This window comes from Eptesicus fuscus, chromosome 4 (assembly GCF_027574615.1).
Source record: "Eptesicus fuscus isolate TK198812 chromosome 4, DD_ASM_mEF_20220401, whole genome shotgun sequence".
Classification (NCBI taxonomy): Eukaryota; Metazoa; Chordata; class Mammalia; order Chiroptera; family Vespertilionidae; genus Eptesicus; species Eptesicus fuscus.
This window is the reverse complement of record NC_072476.1, coordinates 55,914,527-55,921,765: the sequence shown is the minus strand read 5'-3', so window position 1 is coordinate 55,921,765 and position 7,239 is coordinate 55,914,527. Positions and strand designations below refer to the sequence as shown.

At 38.9% G+C, this 7,239-nt stretch overlaps 1 pseudogene; it reads right to left on the bottom strand.

Annotated features, from left to right (window-relative positions):
- Window positions 1-1,894: 1,894 nt before the first annotated feature.
- The window catches only part of LOC103288804 (ATP-dependent RNA helicase DDX54-like), a 62,936-nt pseudogene continuing 57,591 nt past the window's right edge, over window positions 1,895-7,239 (bottom strand).

The window sequence follows — 7,239 nt, the reverse complement described above, 5'->3', positions numbered from 1 at the left end:
AGCCACGCCCACCAGCTAATCAGGGCGAGTATGCAAATAAACCGAACCAAGATGGCTACAGCCACCGAGAGCAAGGTTTCCCAGGCAACAGAGGGAAACAAGCTTTCCGCCTGCTCTTGACAGGCCTACGCCTCCACTCAAGCTACAAAGTTTCAATTATAGAAGGTAAACAAATTCAAACAAAATGGCGGCAGCCACGGAGCTGGAGAGACCAGACCAGGGTTGCCCTCGGTAACGGAGAAAGCAAAGCTTTCCACACACCCTGGCTGGGCTCAGGCTTCTGCTTAAGGCTACAAAGTTTCAATTATAGAAGGAGAATTAACTCAAACAGAAATAGCTGCCGGTGGAGCATGCAGGAGGCTTGGCTCTGCTCCAGGCTACAAAGTTTCAATTGTAGAAGGTAAATAAATTCCAGATACCAGTGCCTCTGCTTGGGTCACCAGGGGGCGTGGCTGGCCTGCAAACCACCACAGGCCCCTTGCTCAGGCTGCCCCATGCCCCAAGGGAATCCCCACCCTTATCTGGGACACCCTTCAGGGAAAACCAGCTGGCCCCCACTTCTGCACCAGGCCTCTATCCTATCTAATATGCAGATTGACCACCACTCCAACACACAATATGGCTGCCCCCATGTGGTCAAAGATCCTGCCCCCATGTGGACACAAGATGGCCACCACAAGATGGCCTGCAGGGGAGGGCAGTTAGGAGTGACCGGGCCGGCAGAGGAGGGAAGTTGGGGGCAAACAGGCTGGCAGGGGAGCAATTAGGCATCAATCAGGCTGGCAGCGGAGTGGTTAGGGGGTGATCAGGCTGGCAGGCAGAAGCGGTTAGGGGCAATCAGGAATGCAGGCAGGCAAGCAGTTGGGAGCTAGCAGTCCTGGTTTGTGAGAGGGATAACCGACTGCCCATTTAGGCCTGATCCAGTGGGATCAGGCCTAAATGGGCAGTCGGACATCCCTCGCGGGGTCCCAGATTGGAGAGGGTACAGGCTGGGCTGAGGGACAGCTCCCCCTCCGTGCACGAATTTCGTGCACCGGGCCTCTAGTTTATATATATAAAAGTCTAAGCAACAGTCCAACCATCTGACCAGTAGCTATGATGAGCACTGACCACCAGGGGGCAGACACTTATCACAGGAGCTGCTGAGCTGCAGTGACTTGGCAGCTGTGGTTCTCGGGTGATGCACCCGGAACCAGAGAGGAGGGAGTCCGATTCTGGGGTACATCACCCAATAACAGCCCTCTCGCAATCTGGGACCCCTCGGGGAATGTCAGAGAGCCGGTTTCGGCCTGATCCCCAAATCTGTGCACCAGGCCTCTAGTAATAGATAACAAGCAAGCATAGTAAAAAAAAAAAAAAAAAAAAAAAAAAACCCGAGTAGATATACACGTTTGAAATTTCTATTTTTTCCAAATGACTAAATATATAGTATAGCTCCTTCTCATTTTCTTAAGTTACACAAACAAAAGTACATTATAATTTTTAAAGTGTTATTTTGTTAGGCAATCTTAGCTAAAATATACCGAGACAATGCTAACACTAAATATAAATACGCATTGTAAGAATTTTTATATTGTGATTTTTATCTCTATTAAAACCCTGACACAGCCATTTAAAAATCATTCTTTATGTAATTTGTGAATTTTAAAATCAATTTCAGATTAGTAGAGCTATATATAGGTAGCAAATATAGGTAGCAAATTCTAGTAAGATAAAGAAAAAGGCTACTTTTTCTGAAGAAGATAAGGTATTTTGATGGTTTTACAACTGTTCTTGGAGGAGTTTTAGACGGAAGGACTGTGGTGGTTGATCCCTCCTGTTCTCTTCAGCCTATATTCATCTAGATAATTTTTCATTCTCACATTCAAGCCCTTTGCCAAACCAGATAATAGGCTTAGAGACACCTATTTTTCTCCTTCCAGGAGGCCATGACTTTTTCATCAGATATTTCTAAAATTTTCACATCATTCTGGACATTTCCTAGTTTAATCAGGATAAACATACCAGATACCTATAAACCAACGGAGAATTCACATAATATTCCCCTGGCACTTCATTCCAAATATGTGCTTTTTAGGTGGTGCCCTCTAGAATGTACTTGGACCTACAGCTCATTTTTAATGCCTTTTACTGTATTAGAATCACATTTTATTCTGCCCTTTCAATGTATTTTACTTGTTTGTATGAATGATCTCTTCCTTAGATTTATTGGGTTACTAGAAGCCAGGAACCTTGTCTATAACTCAAAAAAGGTCCATTTCTCTCTAATCCTCAAGAAGATGCTCATGTAATGTATTTGAATATAGAAGAAAATGTATCAATCTACAACATCAGTGGAGACTGGCTCTGAACCTCCAGGGAAGAAACAGATATACTCAGAGAAAATTGCTTTCATGAGATTTTTTGATACATTTTAAAGAAATTAAGAAAAAATAAACTGGTTGTCAAAAGTAAGCACATTTCTTTAGCCCCCAAGTGCATAATTTCAGAAGCTTAGAAATTATACGTCCTATTTCTTATGGGTTGATTCAAAAATTACTATCAATTGCTATCACTTATTATTGGTTAAAATGTTGACTTTAAGGATTTTATCCATAATTCCATGTGGGTTACTTACCTCTCTAAATTGAAACTTGAAGCAATTTATTTCTTTTCTGTTTGTTTTTTCCTCTTTTGGTAGAGAATGAGGACTGGTTGCTACAGCAACAGATTTATTCTACAAGTGCATTTGTGCTTTCATCAGATGTTCACTCTGACAGTGAATTCTGCCTTCTGAATGTCTGACTTTTAGAACCATAGCTAATTAAAAAACCTGCAACAATTCATTCTGCTGCCCTAAAGGCTAATACAAACCATGCAGTATTGAAGCAAATGTGGACAGCGAGAACTATTCTTTGAACAGAGAAAAGCAAGTAATTACATTTAAATCTATAGTCAAAAATATTAAACTTTAAATTATCTGTAGTTGCTTGGTTTATTAAAAAGAAACAACTTTGGGGAATGAAAAAAAGATGACAGTTTTTCTTTCTTCATTTTTCCCTATCACTCTTTAACCAAGTACTTCACAAATACTCAGAAGTAAAATATTATATTTGATTTCAATGAGTTGGCTTTTCAACTAAAGAATTTAGCTTGATGCTCTGGACAGTTTTGCTCAGTAGTTAAGGGGCCAGCCTATAGACCAAAGGGTCGTGCATTCAATTCCCGGTCAAGGGCAGGTACTTCAGTTGCAGGCTCGATCCCCTGCATGGTGCGGGAGGCAACCATTTGATGTGTCTCTTTCACATCTATATTTCTCTCTCTTTCTCCCCCTCTGTAGAGGGCCCCCTGGGAAGACACATGGACATTCTTTAGCTTGCTGTTGATTAAGCCCAAGATATTTGACAGAGTCATGTCAGTTGCACCCCTGCCCCAGGAGTGCGGAGGTGTTGTCATTTCCTGGCTTACCTTTGTCTAGATTCCGGAAGAGGGCTTTGAGATGTGGAACCAGTCTAGCACGGGAAAAGAGGAAATGAAATACACCTGGGCCCTCCCAAGCTCCTTTAATCTTAAGTTTTCCAGTGAACCCCCCTTGTATATGGGAGTATAAATAAATGTGCTGCGTGGCTCAGGGAGTCGTCTGTCTCTCCAGCAGAAGAAGTCAGCGACCCACCTGGGACCCAGCTTGCATCTACTTCTGTGTCTCTTTATTTCTTTATTTCTCAATCCCTGGACGCCTCTATCAAGAACCAGTTTCATCTCTCTCCGTGCTGGCCACGGAAAAGGGAGATCCCCGCCGCATCAGGCCCCCGCACCCCTCCTCCCTTCCTTCCATTCTTTCAAAAAAGAAACAAAATCAATAGAAAAAAGTATCCTCAGGTGAGAATTAAAAAAAAGAAAAAAAGAATTTAACTCAAATCAGAGGAGAAGGTTAAATTGAAATGTTGGGATTTCTACTCTATGAACTAAACTTTTATCTCTTATTGTTAACTTCTTAAAAACATGTTTCTGCCACATTACCCGACTCAAAGTATACTACAGAGCAATGATGATCAGAACTGCATGGCACTGGCAGAAAAACAGGCACATAGATCAATGGAACATAATTGAGAATCCAGAAATAAAACCACATGTATGTGGGCAAATAATTTTTGACTAAAGCATCAAAAGCATACAGTGGAGAAAAGAAAACCTTTTCAACATATGGTTCTGGGTAAATTGGAAAGCCACATTCAAAAGAATGAAACTAGACTACAGTTTGTTCCAATGTACAAAATTATTTCAAAATGTATCAAAGACCTACTATACAATCTGAAACAATAAATTACATAGAAGAAAACATAGGTACTAAATTTATGGAACTTAGGCTTAGAGAGAATTTTATAAATTCGACCCCAAAGGCAAGGGAAGCAATGGCAAAAGTAAATGAATGGAACTGTATCAAATTAAAAAGCTCCTATACAGCAAAAGAAACCACCAACAAAACAGAAAGGCTGCCAACTGAATGGGAGAAGATATTTGCAAAAAGCAGCTCTGAAAGGGGTTAATATCCAAAATATATAAAGAATTTACACAGGGCCCGTACTGGGGAGCTCAGTTAGTTAGAGCAGTTTGTCACTCTGTTGACTAATGAGTTTGCCGACCACTGCCTTAGGGAAAAACACTTAAAAAACAGTTTAATAATGTACTAATGTCTTTGACCTGAAGTCAAAACTTCTGGGTAAGGGTAATGCCTTAGAGCATTGTCCTGATATGCCAAGGTTGTAGGTTCAAATCCAGGTCAGGACGCATACAGGAATCTACCAATGAACACATAAGTAAGTGGAGCAATAAGCTGATGGCGCGCGCGCTCTCTCTCTCTCTCTCTCTCTCTCTCTCTCTCTCTCCCTCCCTCCCTCCCTCCCCCTCCATCCGCCCCTTCCTGTCTTTCTCTAAAATCAATACATAAAATTTTAAAAAACAGAACTCATACAATACACCAAACATGCAAACAATCCAATAAAAAATTTGCAGAAGACCTGAACAGACACTTCTCGCAAGAAGACATACAAATGGCCAACAGATATATGAAAACATTCTCAACTTCAGTAGTTATTAGGGAAATGAAAATCAAAACTACAATGAGATGCCATCTCATACCTATTAGAATAACAAGACAAGTAATAGTATGTGTTTGAGAGGTTGTAGAGAAAAAGGACCCTTATTCACTGCTGGTAGATATATAAAAGGGTAGAGCCACTATGGAAAACAGCATTTGAGGTTCCTCAAAAAATTAAGAATAAAGTTACCATATGACCCAGCACCCTTCTTCTGGGTATCTATCTAAAAAACTTGAAAACATTTATTTGCAAAGATATATGAACCCCTATATTCATTCCAGCATTATTCATGGTGGCCAACACACAGAAACAACCAAAATGTTCTTTGATAGATGATTGGATAAAGAAGATGTAGTACATATAGACAATGGAATACCACTCAGCCATAAGAAAATATGAAATACTGCTATTAGCAACAGCATGGATGGACCTTGACAATATTATGTTAAGTGAAATAATTCAGTCAAAAAAAGCTAAGAACCATATGATTTCACTCATATGTGGGACATAAAACTGAAACTCATAGATACAGACATAGTATGGTGGTTACCATAAAGAAGTGGTTGGTGGGGTAAAAAGGGTAAAGGGAGCCAAATATATGGTGATGGAAGATGGTTTTGGGTGGTGGGCGCACAATACAATACACAGATCATGTATCATAGAAATGTAGAATTGATACTTACATAATCTTATTAACCAATGTCACCCCAATACATTTAATTAAAATAAAATAAAAAGCTGAAGAATATACATATTACATTGGAAAACAAAACTGAATATTCAAAGCTCTTCTTTTGTCAATTTTAAAAGAGCAAAGAGGTTAAATACGTTCAACCTAAAGGGAGCTTTTGAAAAGTAAATCAATAGAGCAAAAATGAACAAAAAAAATCAGCCAAAAGGAAGCTAAAGTTGAGGAAATTTCTTAGAAAGTAAAACACAAAGACCCAGAGAAGTGAAAAGAGGAGTAAATACCGAAGCAGCCCAGGAGGCCCAATATTCAGTTACTGCCCCCAGCACTGTAAAGATTCCATCTATAGGATGACTCCCAAACTACTATTTCACCAGAGCATCACTTCTGCTTTCTCTTCTGCCCTGCACCAAACTCTATATGCTTATTCCCACACTGTTAGCATTGCTAGCATGTGTATGCTCCAACTTCACCAGGCAGTAATAAAACAACAACAAAAAAACAGTGAATAGATCCCAAAGAGCTAGAATAATTTCCTTTCATTAAGAAATTACAATAGATTGCTTCCCCAAATTCCATTTTAAAAGAAATTCCAGTCTTTTTCTATAATTTCATTCCTCAAGTACGCACCGAATTTGTAGAATAACTTATGTTGGTTTACTTTTTTATTATCATTATCTGCCAGAACAACACAGAAATACTCCTTAAGGCCAGGTGCTGTAATTTACTGAGATCCACATGCCTTTGAATGTTCTGCTCCACATATTTTATTTGACTAAAAGTAACAATTTGGAGCCTAAATATTTTATGTGTAAAGATGCATCCTGCAGCATTGTTTCAGAGCAGACTCTTGGAAAGCCTCTAAAAATCAATCAATAATATATTCTTAAAATAAATTATGTATATCCTTACCAAAGAAAATTGCTTAAAGAATGACATGCATCTCTATTAACTGACATGAAATAGACAAAGCCTATATGCGAAAAATGTCCATTACACATGTTTGATAAACAGCATTTTTATATCTAATTTATACAAATTATATTATTTATAGAAAATTATATGGAAAGATGTTCATTAAAATATTGGTTATAATTTGAGCAGCAGTCCCCTTTTGATTTTCTAGGTAAAATTTTCTAGTTTTAAATATTCATAATCTTTTAAAATAATCCTCAAAAGACTTGAAAAAAAGGCAGTTATTGACTACTGAATTAAAATACCAATTTTTTAGATCTCTATATCTTAAACCTTCTAAATGGTATAATTACATACATGTTTATAAATGTTGACATTGTTTTCTAATTCTCTAAGATAATGTAATGAAATCTGTTAAACATGAAATGGCATAAATGCTCTCGATAGTGATATGGAACACCTGCTCTGCTCGTATTTCCTCATCTGGAGAAGGGGTGTATTAATTTCCTGCGGTTTCAGTAACAAATTGCTCCACACTTGGTGGCTTAAGACAACAGA